A 25021-nucleotide genomic window follows, 5' to 3' on the forward strand; every position below is an offset into this window, starting at 1 on the left:
TAGAGAGGGGTTAAACGGTTACCACTATGATTCCCAAAGGGAATCAGGATAACTTAGCTATTGTTTACATTACCATATAATATCATGAGACTAAAAACCATCAGAACAAACAATAGACACACAATAGATAAAAGCTATATGTCTAAAATATTATTCTAAAAAGGTCTGAGCCACAATAAATACTAGGATAAGATCAGTATAAATACTAAAAACAATAAGTCATCTTATAAATAAACAAGACCAAAAATACATGATTAACAATTCATAGATTCATTTTTCAGATTAGATCTATTTTGCAAGTTTGGTAATAATTACAAATAAGTGTAAAGGTCCTCAGTTGCATTAAGCCCTCCAGGATGCTTGGAATCAAATTCCAATATATAGTGGGTTTCCAGACGTCTTAACTTGGCTTCCCTATCTCCTCCCCTTTTGATGACAGGGATAGCCTCTATAACAAAATATTTAAGATGACTGGGGTCACTATCATGAATGGCTTATAAGTGTCTTGCCACTGGGTAATTTTGATCTTTATTAATGATCGCTCGTATATGCTGCAGTATTCTCTTGTGTGCAGCTAGTCTTTTGCTCCCTATATACTTCAGATGGCAACTGCATTCTAAAACATACACCACATATTCAGTTTTACACGTTAAGTGTTGCTTAATCTCCCGGATCTTAGGTGAGAAAGCTGTAGTGTATGTTTTGACGTTGTTTCCAAATTTACAAGCTTTACAAGTGGAACACTTGAAGAAACCTTTTCTGGCAGTGAGCCACATATCTTTACGACTCACATCTTGGGTGTTACTTGTTAATTTATTACCCAAACTTTTTGTTTTTATGAAAGTGATGGATGGATTGGTAAGCATGTAACTTCCTATCACCGGGTCATCTTGTATAAAATGCCAATTCCGCTTAACGATATTTCTAATCTGTCTTTCTTGTTTAGAGTACGAAAGAATCAATCTCACAGGTTGAGCGGCGGTATTGACCCTTTGTTCCGGAAGGTTGGCCCTGTATATTAAAAGTTCCTCCCTTGCCTTGGAACGTGACCTTCTGATGGCTGCATCAACTAATCCTGCATTGTATCCTCTAGCTAGAAACCTAGCACGACTCTCTAACTGCTTGGTTTTCAATTCTTCCTCACTGCTGCATATTCTCCGAATACGGAGCATCTCCCCGTATGGAATACTTTTAATTAAATGCGGAGGATGAGCACTTGATGCATGCAGAATAGTGTTCCCCGCACTAGGCTTTCTAAATAATGTGGTAGTTAGACTGTTATTCTCCACTGTGACCTGCACATCAAGAAAGGACACTGTTTGCTTACTGATGGTGTAAGTAAATCTTAAATTGATATCATTATGGTTAATTTGATCAATAAATTCAACGGCTTCAGTCTCAGTTCCCCTCCATACAATGAATAAATCATCAATAAATCTTAGCCAACAAATCACATTATTGTTATAGATGTGTTCAAATTGGCGCATGAGGACCAGTTCCTCCCACCAGCCCATGAAGATACAAGCGTAGCTGGGAGAGAAACTGGTCCCCATAGCCACACCTTGCGTCTGTTGGTACATTTGGCCATTAAAAAGGAAAAGATTGTTATCCAGACTAAATAGTAACATGTCCAAAAGCATTTTGGGGTGCTGAGCATATACAATGGATCTACTGCATAAAAAATGCTCGACTGCTCTCAGGCCATCCTTGTTACGGATGCATGTGTATAGTGAGCACACATCCAACGTTATTAACAGGTAATCTGTGCTCCATTTCAAATTATTAATTTTGTTTAAAAAGTCACATGTATTTTGTATATATGATTTTAAGTTCTTCATTTATGGCTGCAGAAAGTAGTCTATATATTTAGATAGATTTTCCAGTGGCCCATCGCAGGCGGCGATAATAGGTCTGCCCGGGGGTTTATTCATGTTTTTGTGTACTTTGGGTATAAAATATATACAAGGAACCATAGGATGTTCTCTTTTGAGGAACTTATATTCATCTCCACTGAGTAGTCCCAGGCTTTTCCATGCCAAAAGATATTTGACAAGTGCTTCCTGTGTACTTTTATATTTAGCGGGAGTGCTCTTCTTGTAACATTCCTCATCATTGAGTTGGGTATATATATATATATATATATATATATATATATATATATATATATATATATATATATATGCAAAAAAGATTTGCCGAGCCAGGTTTCTGAGTTAAAAATGCAGCTTTATTCACGTCTGCCAGTCCTTACGCGTTTCAGCATCATTATGCCTTGTTCACAGGTGGGAAGCATTTAAATAAAGTGCGAGTGCTGTTAATTCAGTCATGTGACCTTCTTCGTGCACCACAGGTTCCACAATGCATTGGTGTCAGTAGAGCAAACGGTGGCATTATTTAATAAAGCTTAATAGCATCACTAGCCAACTCTGCACTGTTAAAACATCGCCAGTGGAATAAAATGTCTGTGTGCATCCAATTTTCCCAAAACGGCAGTTAATCCCTTTTGAAGTTGCAAAGTGACTCAAAAACTGTCCGAGTGAGGCGTGCCCTCACCCTCTCCCTTTCTCGCTTTCACTTCCACGAAATACCTTGGCAATCCATTGGGTCTGGTGTGGAGCGAGCGGGGGTGAGGAAGGGTAAAGAGAAAGGAATTGTCCTCGTATCTGGGATTCTGGACACTCTGTGTTTTAACAGACACTGAAATGATTATGGCAACACTTGAATAGCAAAGACTTTATTATTATGAAAGCACGCATTGGGTTCAACTTTAACCCCTTCCAGGCCCATGACGGAACGGTTCCGTCATGAGCATCGGTTGCGCTGTGCTCTTGACGGAACCGTTCCGTCATGGCCCCGCCCGCGCTCGAACCCTTCAGCACCGCGGGGGAATTCCCGCAGCGCTGAAGGGGTTAAAACACGTGATTTTGTTTGCTTTTATTTTTGAGCATTCTGGCACTGGAACAATATTAAAACTGTGGAACAATTGACGCTATTTCAGCATTACCTATATTGTGCTCTACAGTTTAAGAGATGCATAACATCTTTCCAGGTGCATTCTGGGCACTGTAGGAGGCAGTGGCATCACGTGGGGTTGGACTTAAAAGCACATGATTATTGCACGAGTCATTTGCTTACCTGTGATCAAGGCTTAATGGAGAAGCTGAAACGCGTAAGGAAGAAGAGAGTGTGCCTTCTTTAAATAAGAATTAACGCCCTGTCTGTCTACAGAATCTGGCTTCAGCGCTTTTCTTCAGTTGTGAATGAACAAGTAACAGGAAGCTGCGTCCCTGTTAACCAGCTGAGGCCGCCCTGCAGGGTTGGTGGCTCCCGACGATGGAGGTGTTTCGTTTCGTATATCGAAACAACCAAAAACGCCATAGCTTTTAGAGATGGAAAAAAAAAAATATATATATATATATATATATACATATATATGTACAGTACAGACCACCATCCTCATAAGTGTTATGCACCAACAGCTCAGTGCCTCTCAGGGTATGCGGAAACTCTTCAATATTTAGATTTTCACCAATAGCAGATTCACTGCCAGGTACATACTCCTCCAGAAATGAGAAATTACGCATACATTGTGGCTCCAGAGTGATTTATTCGTAGCCAGCAAACCCAATGCGTTTCGGCGGCTCCATGCCTTGAATATATATCTCGGTTTATTTAGCTCAAACTCAGCCGTAGGGCATTGGAGCATTTTGCGTAAACACAAGATTACATTACCCGAGGTCAGGTTTTATTTATTTATTTTTTACCACGGGGAGATTATGTGATTTATTTTGCCCAGAATCACAGGCTGTAGAGAGATGACGTGGGGACTCCACCCTGGTTCTCCAGTGCCAAAGGTGCAGTCCAAGCCGTAATGTCACCGATATTTACAGTTTAATCAAGCAACGTTGTGAACGTCATGCCAGGAAATTCAACCTCTCTGGCAAAGGGAGAGACACACATCGGGAAAAATAAGACAAACACGAAACAACGCCAGCATAACACTAGACTGAACCAAACGAAGGGCTCTTGGCAGCTGAAACAGAGTCTATGGGAGCGGGAGACAAGTACAGTAGGGCAGGACATCACGAATTCCCAGACAGGGACATACATACGCTATTATAGGACATTTGGACAGGGATCTCACAGACTGAAGTAGAAAAAGCCTCAACGTCGACACTCACTCACGCAGATTGTGGGAGAGGAAGCACAAAGATTCTGTGACACAGGAGATTGCACACACAAGGAGAGAGAGATGAATGCAGCAGTAAAGGAAGGCTGGTATAGGAAACACCCTGACATAATGGTGAAACCTGCCTTGCATTCACTGCTCTCTGCTGCCACATACCCTATATTATCCCTAGGTAGATCAGTGCTTAATTTAAGCCGGTGGTTGCCGGAGAGCGTCACAGCACTCATTTTTTGGACCGACCCTTATTTTTCCTCTTCTGACATTTCCCACGAAAACGAGAGAAAAACACATTAAGGGAAAAAACGGAAAACCCGCCACAAAGTGAGAAAACAGGGGTCCAAGGGAGTCAGATAAAGGGACAAGAAGTGTCTGGCAGTGTGCCAAAGAGGCCTGGGGTGGCGTCAAGACTACATACGCACAGGGCCGGACTGGCCATAGCGGGCACCGGGTATTTCCCCTGTGGGCCGCCAGGGTGGGGGCCTGTTTTGGGCCCCTGGGGGGCTGTTTTTGTTACCTGGGGCCAGCAATATCAGCCACCTGTGACAAAATTGTCCGAAACCGGCCCTTGCAAACTGCTCAGCCGCATCCCCTCAGCCCCTCCGGTGGGGTGGGGTTAGCTGAGCAGTTTGCTAGGGCCGGTTTCGGTTCCCAGTCCGGCCCTGCATACGCAGCCTTGATATTTGGTGCGCTGACATTTATTAGCGTGCGGACAGTGGGCTTCTGAGCAGAGCTTTGGGCATCAGCACTCTTTCTTTTACAAATAAAGCACTGACGTCGATCTACCTTCGCTACAGCTATGTGTGATTGTGCATGGTAGAGCTAAGGGCTGCAGCAGGTGTTTTGTAAGCAGAGCACCAGGTAAGCCATTTATTTGGAGGCCTGTGAGGAAGCTAATCCAGGAAGGAAGGTCAATGCAAAGAGATGATGAAGTGAAGTAATTGCAATAATTACTACCCCTGATGAGGCTTCGAAGTGCTTTTTTAGCGAGTAACACGCTACTCTAGAACCCAAAAAGGACTACTGGTGAATTAGTATCGGGAGATATAAATTATTTGAGTGGCGGACATGTGAGTTTGTTATTTGGATTGTAAAAGGATAGTGGAGGGATAGACAAGGGATGGGTTTGCATTTATATAGTGCTTGCTACCCATGATGAGGTGTTGTAGTGTTTTTTGCTGGGTAGCACGTTACTCCGGATCCCAAACAGGACTAGTGGATGTGTTCGTGCATGGCTGGAGGGCAAGCTGGCATCTGATTGACTGACTGCATGTACATGAATGTGTAATAACAGAACCATACGGATGGCAAAATGCTAGGTCATGTCACGCCACTGGTGTGTAGATTCCCACATGCCATCTGTGTCATGGAACCTGTATTCAGAGAAAGGGAGAAGATGGAGAGGAGTTTTACCGAACAAGCGTCAGGACCTGTAGATCCTTGGTGAGCAGCTAGTGGTCGACATAAAACCAGGCGCGGTGCGTCCATTGGGGCGTTGGGGCGTTGCCCCCCTGCCCCCGCACCCGCCCGCGCCCGCAGCTCCCTCCTCGGTGTCTCTGAACTTAGTTTACTTAAGTTCAGAGACGCCGAGGGTGGGGAGAACTGACAATGAATGTCAGTCAGCAGGACGTCGGACCGTGGGCGGTCTGGCGTCATGTTGACTGACATGCATTGTCAGACAAGCCAGGGAAAGGCAGCACAAGTGCGCATGAATGGGCATGGAGAGTAATTTTTAGCCCGTGCCCAGTCATGCGGACGTGTGTTTTTACTGCCTTGCGCATGCCCATTAGGAGCCCCTCGGTCTCCTAATGGGCAGGCGGCGGGCGTAGCATAAGCTGTGCCCTCAGCCAATCCTGGCGCTGCAGCAGCGCCAGGATTGGCTGAGGGGTTGCCACTCCAGTGCTGACGTGGTGTTCCGGTTTGAAGGGGGCAGAGGCGCCAACGCGGACCAGGAGCAGAGGCGGTCAGGTAAGTTTTTGTTTTTATTTTAATTCAGTTCTCCCGCTGCTGGTGGTGGGTTGGGGTGGTGTTTAGGGTTTAGGGTTGAAATTTGCTAGGGTTCCGGGAGTCTATGGCTCAGGGCCCGATTCAGGTTCGTGCATAATGGTGTTGGGAAGTTTTTAGGGTGGTTTTGCAAAATTCCATCCAGATTTGGCTGATTTTGGGGTGTTTTTGTGGGTTTGCGGGGGGCTTGTGTTTGGGTGAAAAGTCATACCCCTTCCAGTGGATGGATTCTTGCTGAGATTCTTGGGAATGGCTGGAACTAGTGTCCCAGTGAGTTTGAAGATGATCGAAGTAGTGGAAGTGCGAAAAAAGAGCATTTTTTGTGTAGGCCCGGATTGCAATGTTATCCAATGGGCGGTGTTGGGGTGCGTGGAGAAGTGTTTTTTAGGGGATTCCAGTGGATCAACAGGAACGGGGCTGCTGTGAGTGGCAGGGAGGTGGAATTGATGGGTGTGCAGGAAGTTTTGGGAGGAATCGATCGATGGGAAGGGTGTTTTTTGGCAAAGTCGAGGAAGGGAAAGACCTGCCATAGGAGCCCATGTTAAACGTGGGTTTTGCATGTTTTTGGAGTGTGATTTTAGGGTGTTTCAGGTGGTTCCGAGTGGATTTGCTTAGCTGGGATCAGAGTTGGGAAGGTCTAATTTTGATTGCAAGTGTTTTGAAGAAAATCCATGGAGGGGAAGGTGTGTTTTGGGCCATGTTTCAGAGTGCGTTTTGAAGCGACTTTAGGCCTTTGGGAGCTGGCGGTAATGCACATGTTTGGGATGTTAATTTAGGGTGTTCTAGGATTTTGGGAATGGGTTTAGGGTGTGGGAGCAATGGTAGGAAGGTCTAGTTTGTGTGAAAAAGAGCAGTTTGGTTGTAGTTGAAGGGGAAAGGGTAATTTGGCCCTGTTTTCTAGGTGTATTTTGTGCCATTGGCGAAGATTGCCTGTACTGGGTAATTGCAGTTGTGCGGGATACGAATAAGCTAGAGCGATAGAAATAAACAGATAGCGGTTGGAGAGAGAGAGGTGAGGAGAGGTAGAGACGAGGATAAACGGAAGCATGTGCACCACACCAGGCTTGGCAGCTTTATCTCCCACCTTTGCGCCGAAGTGGTAAGCTAGCGCCCAGGTTATGTTACGGGGCACTCCTCCAGCACTTTTACGCCCCGCCATTTTCAAATGTCACCAGCCGCCCCTGCATAAAACCTGTCACCACCAAGGACAATTAGCCCCCATCAGTGAGTTACTGTTCTCTCACTTCCTAAAGGGACTTCCGTATCAGAGAAGGACCAGTGCCTGTTTGGACATCAGCTCACACGCTGAAGATTGTGATTGACGGCGCACCCGCCGCTTTTCGCTCCCATAGCTGCAAACCTTTCGGTATCTTGTGACGGCGTATCCATCGTTCTACACTTAACAGGCACTTTCTACACAAGATCTCCACACAGTGGTTCTTCGGTTTCAACTCACTTCTTTTCTTCGTTTGCTTAACCCAGACCAGCGGGGTCGGAACTATCACCGGCGCAGCACCCTGAAGAAGTCACGGGACACCTCCCATTGTGACGAAACACGTGTTGGCTGGCTGTTTCTGCCAAGGCCAAACATTAAATGAATTGAAAATTTGCTATTAATCTTGAATGGACCATCTATAAGAGTAATTGTGGTATCAGAGACTTTGTATAATAGCATACTTACCAAATAACGGGTGCCCGGGAATCTTGTTTCTTCCTAAAGGGGCTGCTTTGCAACTACACAGCGTGCATCAGCTATTGCTGCAAGCTTCTGTACTTCTCAACAAGAGGTCATTGGCATGATCCTAGCACTTAGGTGGATACAAGAAGGACATTAGGAGAACCTAGTGTCACACCTCCTTGGATCCTTGGATGACAAGTTGTGTATCACTGTTTATTGTTCAGTACTGAGAGGAGATGTGCACTGCTGGAAGAGAAATGGTTGAGGTGCCTTTGCACAAAGAGGAGGGGGCAATTACCTATCTAATGCAAGTGAGCAGCTATGGCAAGAAATTGAGGGGACAGTAGGATTGAGTTTATGTGCCCACCCTGAGAGTATTAGGGCACAGTCCAAAAAGCAGTGGCTGTCTTTACTCTGCCTGCTTGTCCTGCAGCATGTGGGGCAGTGTGGCAAAACCCCAGGCAGTTTTTGAGTTCGATTTATTTGTAAGGAGCAAGGAGGATGTTTTTCTGGGCTCAGAAACAAAAACAAATTTCCATATTTCATACGTCTTCAATACGCACAAGACATGGATCAGGTAGTTTGGCTGCTCCTCCACAGTTAGGGTCAAACTAAACACACACAGAATAGCGCCACCCAAGGGTTTATTGCAGTTTGGGCCTCATTGCCCTGGATGCTGGGGTGTTAGTTCCACTCATCTGAGTTACCAGCTCCCAGTGGGGGCAGTTAACTCAGGTGATGCAGAATTAACAGGGATTATAGACTGAGCCCTGAGAGTCTCCAGAGGAATGAAGGGTTACTAAGAGAATAAGTAACTCTAGGTCCAATCCCCCAGTCATTCCTCATTCTTTCCTGCAGTTTCCCCCCCATGGGAAACATGAGAGATCCCCGGTGACTGCCCAGACCTCATAATTCCCAATGGCTTTGGTAACAGCTATCGTATCCATCAGGAGTATATGGGCCTCTTGTAATCATGGTCTTACTGGTAAAATGACAATTATCAACAGACCTAACTAGGTTAAATCTTACCTGAGGCCTTTGCTGGTGGCTTGTGTTCAGGGAGCATACACGCATAGGTCAGAAAGTGATGTGCCTTGACTTAGAGAACCCACACATCAGAAGTGACATAGGGGCATATGTATCAAAGGATTTTGTATTCGCAAACGCTGCGAATCGCAAAAAAACAGCGTTTGCGAATACAAAATCGCAAAAGGAGATGTATGAGGCATTTCAGCCTCGCAATCTTAAGGAATCGCTAAATTTGCGATTTCTTAAGTTTGCGTAAGCATTTAAGAAATCGCAAATAGCGATTTCTTAAATGCAATGTAACACGCACCCAAGTTCTGCGATTTCTCCTTAAGAAATCGCAAATTACCACCAACTTCAAGTTGGTGGTAAGTTGCGATTTCTTTGAAATATGCACTTTTTTGCATATTTCAAAGTGCCATGTGGTGCTGATTTCAGGGGTGCATCAGGGTGTCATCATGACACCCTTGCACCTTTGAAAATATTCTCAATTTGCGATTTGCAAATAGCGATTCGCAAATAGAGAAGGACTTCCCATTCATTGCTATGGGCCTCCTGGCCCATAGGAATGAATGGGAAGGTATTCCTTAATTGCGATTTCGCAATTTGCTAATCGCAATTAAGGAATTTTAAGAAATCGCAAAATTTGTGCGATTTTTTAAATACATCCCGTTTTGCAATTCTCAAATAGCGATTCTCAAAAAATCGCTATTTGAGAATCGCAAATGGAGATGATGATACATATGCCCCCTAGTGGGTTATGAAACTCACCATGGCTAGAGAAAGGCTAAGGACAAGCCTTCCCCACCATACAAGCATCTCCTCTCCAAACAAGTGCACTAGGGGTACCCAATAGCACTTAAAATCTGTGTAAAGAGTTAACTGAGCAAAACAAAAAGGTACAACTTCATTATTTCTTCATAAATATGTGTCTCTGTGTTTCTTTCATTTTTTTTATAAATACATCTTGTGTCCATGAAGACAGAAAATAAAGCACTATCAGCAGGCAACGTGTAGCAATCGAATTCCTGAAGCTTTTGTATATAAAATGATAAGTGTTTATTGGCAGCACAGCATCAAGCATCTTGCATCTAAGAGCAGCAAAGCTAAACTGACTCCAAGACGTTCTCAATTCTAACAGCGCCTAGCAACAGTGAAACACATTTGAAACATAACACAAAGTAATAAAAGGAGAATATAAACGAACGATTTCAATTCAATAGATGAAAATGTTAATTCCAAAACTAAACAATCAATCAAGTTGGATTAGTAGAGCGCAGCTAATCACCTAGGATGGTACCCTGGCGTTAGGTTCTTGCTGGGATCAGTCGAAAATCCAGGTGTTGAGTCTCCTGAATTCTGGGAGCGAGGATGATGTTCGGAGGGGGAGGTCATTCCAGGACTTGACACCAAGATAGGAGATGACACATCCTCCACCGTGGCTTGGCGGATGCGGGGAGTGTGTGCAAGGGCGTCAGAGGTGGAGCACAGGTGTCTTGAGGATTTGTGGAAGTTCAGGCGGTGGTTGATGTATGCTGCTCCTTGGCCGTGGAGGACCTTGTAGGCGTGTGTAATTCATTTTTGTTCATGAGACTCAGCATTTTATCATTACTCTTCAGCTCCTAATATGTTAATAAAAGAGATTGCGTATTAGTCTGAAGGCGAAAGCCTGATACTTTGGAAAGAAGGGTAAAATGTCTAATCAAAGCCTGAGGTTGCTATGTCTCTGGGTTGAACAATTGGGAGAAGTCTACCTGATATGCAGTTAGTGCCTAGATTAATGGAAAATGGGAGATTTCACTACAGGCCAGTGCCTGTGTAAGGACAGCGGGGTTTGGGCAGGGTCAGTCACTTATAACACCGTGTTACACCCAATAAACAAATCCTGACCACCCAGCAATACATACATAATACATATATGTATCGGAAGCCCAAAGTTTTTCATAGGAGCACGCTGCTGCAAAGTTGAATGTTGGAGTTGCCCAAAGCCAAGGGTACCCACTCGATGCCATCTTCCACCCCACACTCTCTGTCTCTCGATCTCACTCTTGAAACTTGTCTTCGTTCCTGCTGCCTCTCTTTGGGGCATATTATCAAGCATGGAGTTGAAATTATCGCCTCTATAGCGGCGATAATGGGCTTGAGAATATGCACTTGAGAATTTCAATAGAAGCCCATATTGTCACCAAAACATGGGCTTCTATGGGAATTCTCAAGGGCATATTATCAAGCCCATTATCGCCGCTTTAGCGGCAGTTTTCTGCCGCTAAAGCGGCGATAATTGTAACCCTGTTTCTTGATAATATGCCCCGTGGTTACTGTTTTCCTATCTTTCCTTTTCTTGCCTTTCTCTCTCTTTTTCTGGACAAAAATCTGATGAGCAAATAAATATAAGTTCCAGTCCCTAAAAATGAGTGGTGGTGCCCAACACTTGTAACCACCGCCACAAATAAAGCACTGCCAAGACAATAGGCCCTTTAGCATGTCACACAGCCAGACTTCCCATAGGTCAGTCCTCCTCCGATGGGAGCCTGTGAGCGCACACAAACCGTGGCAGACATTACATCAGGGGACTCTACTGGACTTGGCCAAGCCTCTTCCTTTCTGTTGTCAGGAGTAATTTGGCTTTCTAGCTGGTTGTTGTCAACACTTATTTTCGCTCTCCCCAGTTTGCGGTTTTCATCGGCTATGCGCCTCCATCCATATCATATGAAATGTATATGCCGCTGGGGGAGGAGGTAAGGAGGTTTTATGCACTCAGGAAGTTGAGGAAATTGGAAATAACTTGTTTATAATTCTGTTTCGGCTGCCACTGAAATGCAGACTTTATTTCTGTTTTGGTTTTCTCGGGCGTCATTGCCAGCTAGTTACGTCACCGCTCTGGACGGCTTGAAAGTTTACTAATACAGTTTCTTATTCAGTATGTAATATATGTTTGTCCACGGTTTTCTAGAAATACTCGTTAATGTAATTTCGTATTGATTGTATTTCATCTAAACACATTCTGAAAAAATTAAGTAAGAAAAAGCCGAAATAAAAATGAGACAAGTGACCTGCACATCTTTTTGCATCTGCAGTGACGGTCATCGTTTTGGCTTATCAGTTTTCTTACCTCTGTGATACACATCCGGCTACTTGGTCTCCAGACCGGATTTAGGAGTTCTGTGGAACGACCCCGTGATCCTTTTAGTGACCAAGAGGCCCGAAATCAAGATGCGATGTCTCTGATTTGCGGCAAGTCACAACTGTCCCTAGCAAATGAATAACTGTCCAGTTATGAAGCATGACGTTTAGCCTGTTTCCAAGCACTTCCGGTGTCATAAGACAAGTTCAACTGAGATGAAGTGATTTGCCAAGGAACAAACAATTTGGTCTAGCGGAGAAGCTATGATTAGAACTCTCATTTTCACCGTGCACGGCCAAACACTTCCCTTCTCGAAATCATACACAAGAAGTGAATACGGGTGAATCACAAATGCCCCTTTTTTCTAAATGTCCACTTACTCCAATTCCCTGCACACAAACTCTAGTACTGCCTTCCACTCACAGCATACCACTCTCACCCCCAACAAACACATTTCCATCACACGCTCCATACTCATACAACACGCACACACACCAATGACACACATCCCTTTCACTAATAGCAAATAATCAGAACCATTTCCATCGTCTACATTTGTTTAATGTTGCACCCACCTCAGTTCATATTGAGTCTGGTGCTCAGAGGATGAATGCATCCACTCCAGGAATCTCTCTTCCACTTCATGGTCACGTGCTTAATTTCAGGAGGATCCACCCAGCCTCTCATCTTTCAGAGGTCGATAAAAGGAGCATCATACACGGGTAACAACAAAGATCTATTATGAAACGCCAAATGTGTGGTATGTTGCATTAAACCTTCTCTGTTGACTCCCCACACACTATTGGCTTCCTTAACAGAATGACACCTTCATCATCAGAGACACTTTCACCTCAGGAACTAGATGGAAGGACACACACCCTTGAGCATCACCACCTCTGCACCATGCAGCACCCCTCCTTCAGCACCATCACTCCTGTGTGTTGATTTTCTTACATTTCTTCCACAGGTACGCGTGACACGCACTCCTCATCACACATTCTACCATTCTCCGTTACCGCAGCAAATCCTTATATTTCTTCCACCACCATTTTTCCTTAAAATGTTGGGCCCTCGGCACTATTGCCCCCGACAACTTCACCGTATCTATACACATGCACTATGGGCAAGTCCCTTTGGCCTGCGGTATTTGTTCGTCCCCCAGGACTTCACCATAATATTCTTGTCATAGACTAGCCTGATTTATACTGTGTTCTAAATACTGGTTAGAAAAATGTCACCACGTCCGAGTTTATAATGCTAAATCAATCCCCAATGGGATGAAACGATATTTAGGCCACAATATCTATGTCAGACGATATTTCTGTAGAAGATATTCCGACATATACTAACCCACATTTGTAAAGCACGAACAATCACCCATAAGGGTCTCTAGGCGCTGGGGGGCCGTCAGGAAGATCAAGCAAGCTATTGCCCAGAGTCACATAGTGCTGGGCTAATCAGCCGCCGGCGCCAGGGATCGAACTGTGATCCCCAGATTCCAGAGTCAGTCGCCCTGGCCGCGGCACCACACCTCTTCCAGACATACGACCCATTCTGCACCAGTTTCTAACCTACTTTAAAGACTTTCGACCAGATGCACATCAGCTTTTAGCGGTTGCAAACAGAAGATCAGGCCATTTGCGACCACTAAATAGCCCATTCACATGTACTAACCCTATTACTATTTTGCGAGTAGGTAAACTATTACCGACTCACAAAATAGGGTTTACAAGTAGCTATTAGGAAGGGGCCTGCCAAGGGAGTCCCTTCCTAATAGCGTGTTGCAGGGGGATGTACGATTGTTTTACGATCACTTGTCCTTTGTGAATAGTAGCAACATTTTTTTTAAGAGCAGGCAGTGGTCCCATGGACCACTGTCTACCCGTAAAACATGAAAAATAAATGTTTCCTTTTTCTTTTTTGAAACGCTTCTCGTTTCCCTTTAAGGTAAACAGGCTGCATAAAAAAACTTGCTTTATTTAAAAGCAAACACAATCATGGGGGTCTTCTGTCCCCAGCAGGCAACCATTCCTGTGTTAATGCCCATTCTCAAATGGGTCGCAAATTGTGTCCTGCTGCATGAATATTGATGAGGCAAGTCAATTGCGACACCAATGGGAATCACTCGTGTGTCTGAGACACATTAGTACATTTCATTTTGCGAGTCTCTAATTGCGAGTCACAAAAAATCACAATTAGAGACTCGTGCAATGAAATGGTTGTACATCTGTCCCTTTGTCACTATTAGCGCAAAAGACGCAGGGGTTTGCGAAGTTGTGTCGGCTGAAGATTCACAACCATGGTAACATTTTTACACTACTCAAAACTTTTCACAGTGCGCGGCTTCTCATAATTCAATAATAAAACGAGGGTAAGTATTGTGTGCCATTTACACCAGCGTAAAGCAGTGTCAGCAGCTGCAAGAGTGCTCCCAAGGCAACAAAGGAAATGGTGACGGTTGTCAGTTTCCCTTGATCAAGCCCACCCCTTTCCCAGAGACTGGTGATGATTGGAAGTCTCCCCTGGTTTGAGCTCCACCCCTTTCCCAGAGCAAAGTTCCCATTGGTTCATAAACCTTCCATCCTGCCTACCTTTGCTGCTGCGTGGCTGCATTCTCGTATTTCTTCCTGTAAAATATTGGAGAGGAGTATGTGAATGCTCACAAACTAGAACACTTTATAGTTATTTACAGGTGCACAAGACAAACCTCACCAAGGAATTCCACTTTCCATCCCTTGCTTAAGAGTTACTTGTGCATAATTGTACGTAATCGTAGCATAAAGTTACATTGCCACCATTTTAGGGGTAGGAAGGCTTCTAACGCACCGGCGAGCTCAAGTTGTCCATCGAATGCATGGAGGTCGGAGTTTCCGATCGCTACGGAACCGCCCGCCATTGTAATTTGGCGGGCGGAAAATGACCTTACTATGGCGGTGAGACAGCCACCCACAGCCTGACAGTGGTGGTCTCACTGTGATCGGAATGCGGCCCACAGTGTGGTGAAAGTCTTGTGACATGCTGTGCCTCACAAGTGGCAGACTCTGTACCAGCCTTACTAACATTCCACATGCATGGCACTGTTCACAAATCTCGCAATGTCTATGCAGGGAACGTTTGACTTACTCCTTGAAAGCAGGAGTTACTCTGGAGTACTCCAAGGACAAGAAAAGGCAACACCTTTTATGGCCCAAATAATTTAAATAGGCATTGATTGTATAGTCAGTAGTTATGCTGAGCATTTATAAACAAGATCCTGTGCGTCAGTGTCCAGTGTCCAGCAGTCAATATGTCCTTTAGCTGATGACATGTCTCCCACTTGCAGCTGCTACAGGGCTGTAGTGGTGGGCGGGGAGCAGGGGTGGGTTAAAAAAAAACACATTTAAAAAAAGAAAAACCCACTTACCTGCCAGCCGCCGCCTCTCCTCTGTTTGACGCAGTAAACAGGAAGCACACAGGCTCCCAGACTCCCCTAGCCAATCACGATGCTGCTGTCACCAGCATGACAACAGTGCCATGATTGGTTTGAGCGCTGTCGTTCGGCGCTCAGACAGGGACTTGGAGCCTGTGCATGTTCTCCAGCCAGGCTGTGCAATACAGCAGAGTGGAGAACAAGCTAAGAGCGAATGTCTGTTTGGCCGGCCCAAGGCTGCAGGCCAAACTGTCATGCACACTTAGAAAGTGCCCACCACTCCTCCCCCTGCTCTGTGGACGGCCCAGCCCACCCTGCACTCACCTAAACAGAGAGAGTTTTGAAAAATAAAATGATAACATGGTGTTATCATCATTTTCTTTTTCTTGTGGTGTGACACTCCTCCGCCTTAGCAGAGTAGCCGCTGCGGACAACAGTGCCACAAAATTTACAGTGCATGGGTTGGCTTGTGAGTTATCAACATCAACAACTATGATAAGCATAGTAAATATAATAATAATTACATTACTATGCTACCTACAATAAATAATATTTTAATTCCTATTCCATTTAACCATGGGGGAGTCCAATGCTTTCCTCTGCTTTGGGTTCTGTCTCAGTTCTACACAGAACCTCATTGGCCCATGGAGATATCAGGACACTTTGCAGCAGGTCAATTCGCCTGAAAGGCAGGTGAAGCTGGGGCGGGGTCAGTCTCATGAAAGTTGCCCCGGCTGTAACATGTATGTTTGCTCTGGCAGCTCAGTACAGTGTGCCTTTGCAGTTTCCTACTGCCCCCAGTGTATAACCCTATGTCTTGCCCTTCCCCCGGTGTATGCAAAATCTGCAGAACAACCGCTTCCTTATAAAGATGTCAGATGGACACATCTGGTTTGACAGGGCTCTGGTTTCCAGGTCAACAAGCTTCCTTGTGACCCCAAAACACTGCATCTATTGTCAAAGACAGACTGAAGGCTTCACTGTTCGTCGCCATGTCAGACGATTTTGGATGCATACCATGTGGTATCACCAGGAGATTCACATTTCATTCCCAAATAAAAGTCTGTGCACCTTCCATTTCATCAACCCTGGATTGTTTGAATCAGAACTGGGAATTTGCATTCACAAAGTGGGCAATTTGTGCTCCTAAATTTAGTCAAAGGCCCAGATTTACAAATACATTGTGCCAGGTTTGCATCACAAAAGTGAGGCAAACCGGTGCAAAGTGCTGAATTTGGATTTTCTTCAGTTTTGTGCTGGATGGTAGCCCTTAAGTAACACAAAAAAGCACTATGCGCTACTTTGCACTATTTTGCACCAATGGGGTGTGCCATGAGTGGTAAACATGAGCGTTCCCATGCATCACTCATGGTTTTTGACACAAAGCCCTATTCACTAAAAAGGGTAGTCAGAGCTTTGCGCCAAAAATGTATGCCTCTTCAAGGCAGGAGTAACGTTGCAGAAAAGTTTTATTTTCTCCAAACTTTTCCAACTTTCATGTGTGCTGTATTGTACAGCAAGCATACACACTTTGAAGAGTTTAAAACTATATCTAAGCACAGTATTTTGGATTGGAAGGTACCCTTCTATTACAAAACCTATGCTACACATCACATTCACACACCCTTGCACCCTAGTGCAAGAGTTTTTGCATTGGGGCAAGGGAGCCTAAAGTGTGCCAGCACAGGGGGCGAGGGCTACAGATCCATTGCGTAGTAGATATAGTGCTGTTCTGCTCTCTCCCTTTCACAATACTCAGTAACTTTGTTTCTTTTGCTGCACTGTGGGAAAAAAAGTGTGGATTTGGATGTAGGTGTGCAAAATATTTATGGATCAGGACAAGACATTTCCAACTTTTTCCAGCATGCAGAAAACAAGTTACTTCTGGGCGAAGAACAACTTTTTAAATTTCCCAGGTGTAATCTAGTTCACAAACATTTGCTGGGAATATTGTATGTGGCAGACGGTTCACCACATTTAAGGCTAGTGCCACAATTCAGTGAAACAGAATTTCTGATTTTTTGCAGAAATCCAGTTTTTTACGCTTGTAGGTGGCAAATAAGGTTGTAAAAACTTGACTGAATCAAGCTCAGGGGTCCTGCATTCCCTATTACTTTGAACACGGGTGCCTTTCTGCTCAGTTAGGTTAAAACTATGGTAATATGACTACAGACATTTTTGTGCCAGAGCAATATGTAGATTAGGGAGTTTATTTTCAAAGCTATTTTTGATAAAAATAGAGCTCCACAGAAAAAAATTCAAAATATAGGCAAGCATGGAAAATGCATGGGTGTTAGCAAAATGTGCAATTTATGCATAGGCATCATTTATGCATGGTGAAATGTACTTATATTTTTCAGAACAATTGCGGATCAGGGTCTATAAATACTCTAAATACTCAAACCTCACACTGCTGCGTTAGTTCTTGAACCCTTCCTGGCACCTAAATATCTCATGATGAAGGCCAATTTGCCCTCTGTTCAAGAGATGGTTGAAACACATCAGTTACCTGGTGATCATGGACTCAGCTGAAAGTGATTAACATAATATACAGCACGGCATCTGCCAAGGGCTTCCACTGCCTGCATGCACAACAACTATTTTAACTTAGATGTCTTTGTTGATCTTCTACTCACAATACTTTTGGCTTTGAAAATGTAATGAGAGGAGTAATTATGGCCTAAATGAGTTGGGAGGCACTTCCAATGAGTTTGGATGCAGTGAACCATATATTCAGTGGGAGTTCAACCCAGTTTCCTCTTCATGGTTAACATAAATTGTGCTCCAATAGCACCGACACACAGGAATGAGAGTTTGAATTGAGACCAGCCGTAAAAGACCACCAAGAGGTGTCCAGGCCTCAACTACTGCAATGCGTGAAAGGCTTGAATGGAGGACATTTTGTCATGCTGAGGATTGGAGAAGGAGATGTGCGACAACTATTGCAGACATAGAGAACCTCTTTGTCTTAAAATATGATATTCTCAAATGTTTTCAATTCTAATCGCTTTTATTTCTTACAAGATGCTAAAACTGTGAGGAATTCAAGACTAACACCCTGGTTGGAGTGAAATCACACTGAAAATTATGGCGGATTGATTGAAAATGGTTGTTTTGTAGATGTCCAAGGCCAAAAAAATATCTTTTACGCATTTCAATTTCACTGGTACTACCTTCAATTTGTGTACTAATTTGTGAGAAAATGGGTGCTCCTGCCTTGACCCTGTTGAAATGGTCATCCAACCTTTGTACTAAAACAGTGGCATTGGCATATATCTCAGGACATGTTGTGCCACATCCACAATATTTCTGTGAGTGAGTGTCTCCCTGAATTAAACTGTGGACACTAATGGGTGTCTGTGATGTTTGGTGCCGGGAATATGAGAAGTTCTCTGCATTCCATCGATTGCCCTTGCTGCTGCATGGTGTGTTGTCTGAGGCCGCATTAGGACCCTTTTTTATCATACCTAGGAAGAAAATGGTGTAACATTCAATTCTGCACAGAATTTCTTCAATGGGGGATTGTCACACAATTTTCACCAAAATTTGAGATCACCAATTTCAGGGGATCCATCCAGTAGTAACCTGTGAATGTTTCATGAAAGAATCATGACCCTGATTTGAGAGTTTTGTGTGGTAAAAATGAACACAAACAAAGATTTCATTTTTTTTCTCAATTAAAGTTATTCCTCATCAGTGCTCATACCTTCCTTTCAGCAGAAAATGTCACTGCCCAAAAATAATTGTAAACATACTAATTAACAAGTACAATTTTAAATCTCCCAAAAATGTTTAAAAGCTTTAACACTTATAAGCACTGCATCCTCCCTTGCATGACCCACAACTCCCTCACTAATAGACAAGCGTAATGTCATCAACCTTTTCTTCAGTGAAAAAATGCAGATGATCCGACGTGGCCATCACCAACACCAAGTCTGCTCTCCTCTTAGACCCATCTCTCATCACTGCATCCCAGAATGGTCATCCTTCAAAGTCCAATCTCTTACAGATCTTATTGACATAAGCAACTCCCTCAAAGTCATCTCATTTGAAGATGATGTCTTTCACTTGACCTTCATCAAAGCTCTCTCCAGATAAACTCTCTCCAGCCTACTCATCATTATCAGCTGCTTCCTCACTTTAGGCATCTTCCCAGAAGCTCTTAGGACAGAGCAAATCCTCCAACATCAAAAGAAACCTACACTAGAGCCTGATAACCTCACGAACATCACTCACCTACCTATCATTGGCAAGGTAAACCAGAAAGCAGTCCACGCACAACCCCAAGATTAAATCTGTGACAATCATCTCCTGCATGATTACCAATCTGGCTTCCGATCATGCTGCAGCACGATCCTGCTACCTTACACATTGTAGACGTTGTTCTGCCCACAGATGAAGATGACTCCTGGTCCTGATATTGCTGAATGCCTCAGCTTCCAGCCCACTCTCATCCACATCCTGACTCACTGACAACGTCCTTCAGTGGTTCTCATCAGCGGCGTAGCTAGGCCTTTTGCCACCTGTGGTGGCTGCTGCATTTGCCGGGGGAGGAGGCTGCCACCCTCAAAACTGGTGCCACCCGGGGCAGACCACTCCCCCCTTGCTCCACCAGTGGTTCTCCTCTTACCTCTCCAACCAAAATAGTTTGTTGAAATAAGTACCTTCAGGTCCTAGAAGATCACTTTCACAAGCAGAGGGTCACAGGGTTCCATAAAATCCCCTGCTATATTCTCTGAAAGATATCATCAACAGCGTCGACATTCACCAATATGGCAACAATACACAACTCTATTTAAAAGTCCTCCTCTGCTCCAGACATCTAACACCTTAAGCGTACAAACCTGGCTCAATGCCATGAACCTTGAAGGCTTCAAACCCCAGCTTTTACCCAATACCAAGTCACTTGGGTTCGTTCATCTTGGACACCAACTGCACCCTCAACGAACGCATTGCGAAGAATGCAAGGAGGACTGGATACCAGTTCTCTCTGTTGAAGAATGTGAAACCATTACTCCCAGAAAGCGACTTCAGCACTTCTGTTCAAGCCATAGTATTCTTGCACCTGAATGGTAGAAACACCCTTGTCAACAATCGCTGAAATGTCACACTGGCCCCCCCTTGATGGCATCGGACACGTTGCAGTACATCTCATTAAGGGGTTAAAGAAATATGATCAGTTCACTCCAATTCTGATAGAACTTCACCAGTTCCCACTTGATGACCGCACCATCTTCAAAAACAGCAGTGGCATTTACAAAGGCATCACAATACAAATACAAGAGCATGCAGCAGGCCTTTTCTATTATATACCTAGAATCTGGAACAACGTCCATCTATCCATCAAGACCACCCCTTCCCTGCTCAAGCTCAGGAAAGTGTTGAAGCTCTTTAAAGAGCATCAAATTATGATGGAGTAAAAGACCACAAACAAGCTGCCTCTGGAAATCACCTGTTGACTGTATCCTTGTCTTTAACCCTGTACAGCTGCCTTTTGGCTTAGTTTGTGTTTTGAAAATACCACCTACATAAATAATGGCCTTGTTTTTTTTAAAGTCACAGGGCCCGATTCACAGAACTAACTTAAGACAAAATCCTAAACTTACTACCATTTTGGTATTCACAGAAGGCACTTACTCATTTTGGTATTCACAGAAGGCACTTACTCATTTCGGTATTCACAGAAGTTAGGAGTCCTAACTTTAGGACTCCTAAATGCCTTCTGTGATACCGAAAGTCGTAAAGTTAGGATTTTTTTCAGTTTAGGAGTAGTAAAGTTAGGAGTCCTAACTTTACTACTCCTAAACTGAGAAAAATCCTAATCCGAATCGGGCCCATAGAAATTATACACCACTTTACAAAATGTAGGCTTGTTTGTTAAAGGTGCAAAGGTAAATTGTTTTACTTTGTATAATAAATTGGAATACATTGTTTGATAAAATTTGTAAACAGTACATTACAAATATGTTTGCCTTTCCACAGAGATATAAAAGTTATTATTTTTTAGGAGACTGTGTAACTGGATCCATTATTGAAAATATAGAAATGGCCTTTTAAAGAAAACAGTGATACAATTATAAATGACTACGCTCATAAATGTTGTAAAGCTATACACATGATATAATAATGCTTTTTTAACAATCAATTCAAACCTTAAACAACTTTAATAATTCGACCTTTGGAATGTTTATTTCATGACAGTTCTACTTGTTGGTGTTTTCCCAACACTTTCATGCTCCCCTCTACCCTCCATGGAAGCAGGACTGGACTGAGGCTTTTCAGCATTCATGTGCAGCACCAGTGCTAGAAATGGAAATCTTATGGAAGGAAACCCACAAATTATTGAGGAGGGGCACAAAAGGAGTGGGTTTTTGAGAATTAGAGTAATCTGGGTCAGAGTTACGAAGAGGGGTTGGATCACAATTATCAGCAGAGTCAATGAAAGTTAGCCCTCGGCCTGCTAGAACATAGACAGACATTACTTTTACAAATTGTACCCCAAAGAAATTGACGGAAAAGAAAACGTAACTAAAGCTGTACTGTCTTAACTTTACAAACATACAGTATTTTTAAGCTAAATTGGGGCCTTAAAGAACCTGCTGAAAATGTATATTTTGAGAGGTGTAGCGCAATGGCCAGAGCGGCTGACTCCGGAGCTCATGGTTCGATCCTCGGTGCCAGCGGCAGCTCAGCTCAGCATCATGTGACTCTAAGCAATAGCTCACTTAATCTGCCCCCCAGCGCCTTGAAACCTTAAGGGGTGATATGTTGGTGCTTTAAAAATATGGATTATTATTATTATATGTATCATTCAAGCAAGTGTGATGTAGGCTGCTGGTCCAACACTCACTAAAAATGTGCACAGCCGCTGCACATATCCAGTGTTCACACACTGCACCGACATGGTCTGCCGGGGCCAGACTGGAGCCTGCTCCAACTGAAAACCAGCTACTAACATTGGAAGCCCTTGGGTCCCACAATATACCAGCACTCTGCAGCACAAGTCTCCGATTGGAATGCATTGAAACAGAACTAGTGCAGCGTTGGCCAACGGCCACACAGCCAGGTGTAGGATGCTGTGGGCCTACTCTGGCCGGACAGCTTCTTAGAATATAAATTGGGCTAAATTTGCAGATACAGAGAAGGGTTCTGCTTAAAGTGCTTGTGATCATCATGTCATCGCCTGCATGCAGCAACTCTAACATCATCTTAATAATACCAAAAGAGCCGGTGTAAAAGGTCATGATTCACATCTGGGGCTCATAACCAACATGGTATGTTTGGAAGCAGTCATGGAAACAATGATTCTTTGATGTTTTCTTTGCTCTTTCTTCGTGTTGGAAATTTTCCTGTGATATCTGCCCTATTTTTCTTCCTGGCAAACTATGAAAACAGGGGGTGTCACATTAGGCCCCTCGACGGAAAATGTATTGTCTACCAGAGGAGCATGGAAAGAGGGCGACGTCGAAGAGACCAAGTTTGAAATTGTGCTTACTTATACAAAAAGATGACATTTAATTAGGACCTCCTATAAGTAATTTTCATAAGCTATTGGCCTTTAACTATGGAGCTTCAAGTGTTGGCGGCCATTATTTCATTTTATAAAGTATGAGATTCATCATTTTATATAGCGCCTGGATACCCTATCGGGTGATTAGTGGCACTTTACGAATCTACCGATTTAGTGAGAAATGTGCTGAAGGCGGGACTCCGTAGCAAGTATTAAGTGTAATTGACAGGGCAGCCCTCTTACGCATCTTTTGTTACTATTTTGTTGCCCCCCCCCCCCCCAGCACCCCCACCTACTATCACAGCCATGGGCTCTGGCTTGGCCCTGATCAGTAAACATCAATAACTAGCAACATAAATGCTTCGTATGGAATAGTCGAAGAAGATGGATAAGTTGTTTACGGTCATGGCTCCTAAACCTTGCCGAACATGCATTTCTTTACATTTCTTCCAAATCCATCACCCTCATCTGCTTCAGTTGCCATGAGTCCTCCTGTGGGCAGAAACAAAGGCAAAGCTGATGTGACCACTGGTTTGGAGCACTGAAGGCTTGATGTACACAGATGGAACCAGGACACAGAGAAGAAGAGAATTCTGAATTTTTCGAATCATTTTTCTGGTAGAAGTTTAGAAAGTGGAGAGTGAAAGGTGGTGCTTTGTCTTCACTCTAACTTGAGAGAACCGAAAAGACCAGGCTTCATGCAGAGGCCTCCTCACTTTGAAGTGCCAATGTCTTCAGATTTGGAAACATGTGAGCCAACAATGTCACAACACATCTCAGAGTAGTTGAGACTTCCATCCCTTCATTAACTCCAAGATATTTACGTTGTTTAGGCGCTGATGAGTTTCCAAATCTTCCAGATTGATGCATACTGTAGGAAAACCTTTAGTCAATGTCTCTGAAAGCTATGCTGAAAATGTGTCAACAATCCTTTCTTCTAGCTCAGTTACGCTGGAGCTAACTTCTGAAATCTGTTGCTGCATCTGAGAGGGCCACCTGAAAAGAATGATTGGCTGCTAAAACCTCTCCCAAATGTTGTTTTTTTCCTTTCCTGATCTACTCAAAGGAGCTGCTTTGTCTGACAGGACTCTGAAATGCTTAGGGTTTTTGAGAGTAAATCCTGGTTAGATGGAATACAGCAACTAACAAATGTTCTTTGTAAGGAGCATATGCCAGACAACCATTTTCTACAGTGTTGTCTTCATCATCTTTGCTGTTCTGGTAATAGTCACTATCAGAGAGACACCAGAATCTTTCACTCTACGTCAGTAGAGAAAGAGAGGGGTGGTATTTCTCAGCTATTATATCACTAAATGTTCGAAGTGTGTGATTAATTCCAGTGTTGATGCTGGCAAGAGAAACATCATAAGACTCAGTGCTTGATGTATATGTTGGCGGAAAGGGTACTCAGTCGTGGACCTTTGATGTAACCATGGCAGAGACTAGTCCGTCTCCACCTTGGTTACAATCCATTATTGGACCGACAGAGTAAGGCCCATTGGAGATTGACCTCTCTGTACACCCACCTAATTTAGATGGGCGATCATACAGGTCTGTTTTCACGACCCTTCACTGCTAGGAAAAGCCCTGCCGGTAAGGGGCAGTGGAAACTGCAAAAGGCCCCTTGCCATGGGAGATAACTCTAATGGCAAGGGGGGCATTGTCTTTTATATTATAAAAAACAAAATCCCCCTTTGGGTTTTGTTTCTGATACTAAAAAAAGATTGTAACTTTGATGAACGGCTAAGTCATGTTTGACAGAGCCATAGGGTAAAGTTACAATACATTGGCAGGAACAGATGGACCCCCAACTGCCCTTCATCTAGACTCATGCTTTCCCAGAGGTTGACCACACCATCCTGCAGACTTCACAGTGCAAGGGAAACACAGCAGACGAGGCATGCAAAATCCAGTGGCACCAGTTGCTCAGATCGGAGCAAGCACCAAGTGGGTCACACACGCCTGGGCCTAGTCTTCTGCTCAGCAGGAAAAGGGATGTCGTTTTACAGAGCTACACACCAAACTGAAAGTTTCAGGTGGGTGCAGTGACTACGTGTAACATCCACCAAAAAGCAATATGCACA

This window comes from Triturus cristatus, chromosome 12 (assembly GCF_964204655.1).
Source record: "Triturus cristatus chromosome 12, aTriCri1.1, whole genome shotgun sequence".
Lineage (NCBI taxonomy): Eukaryota > Metazoa > Chordata > Amphibia > Caudata > Salamandridae > Triturus > Triturus cristatus.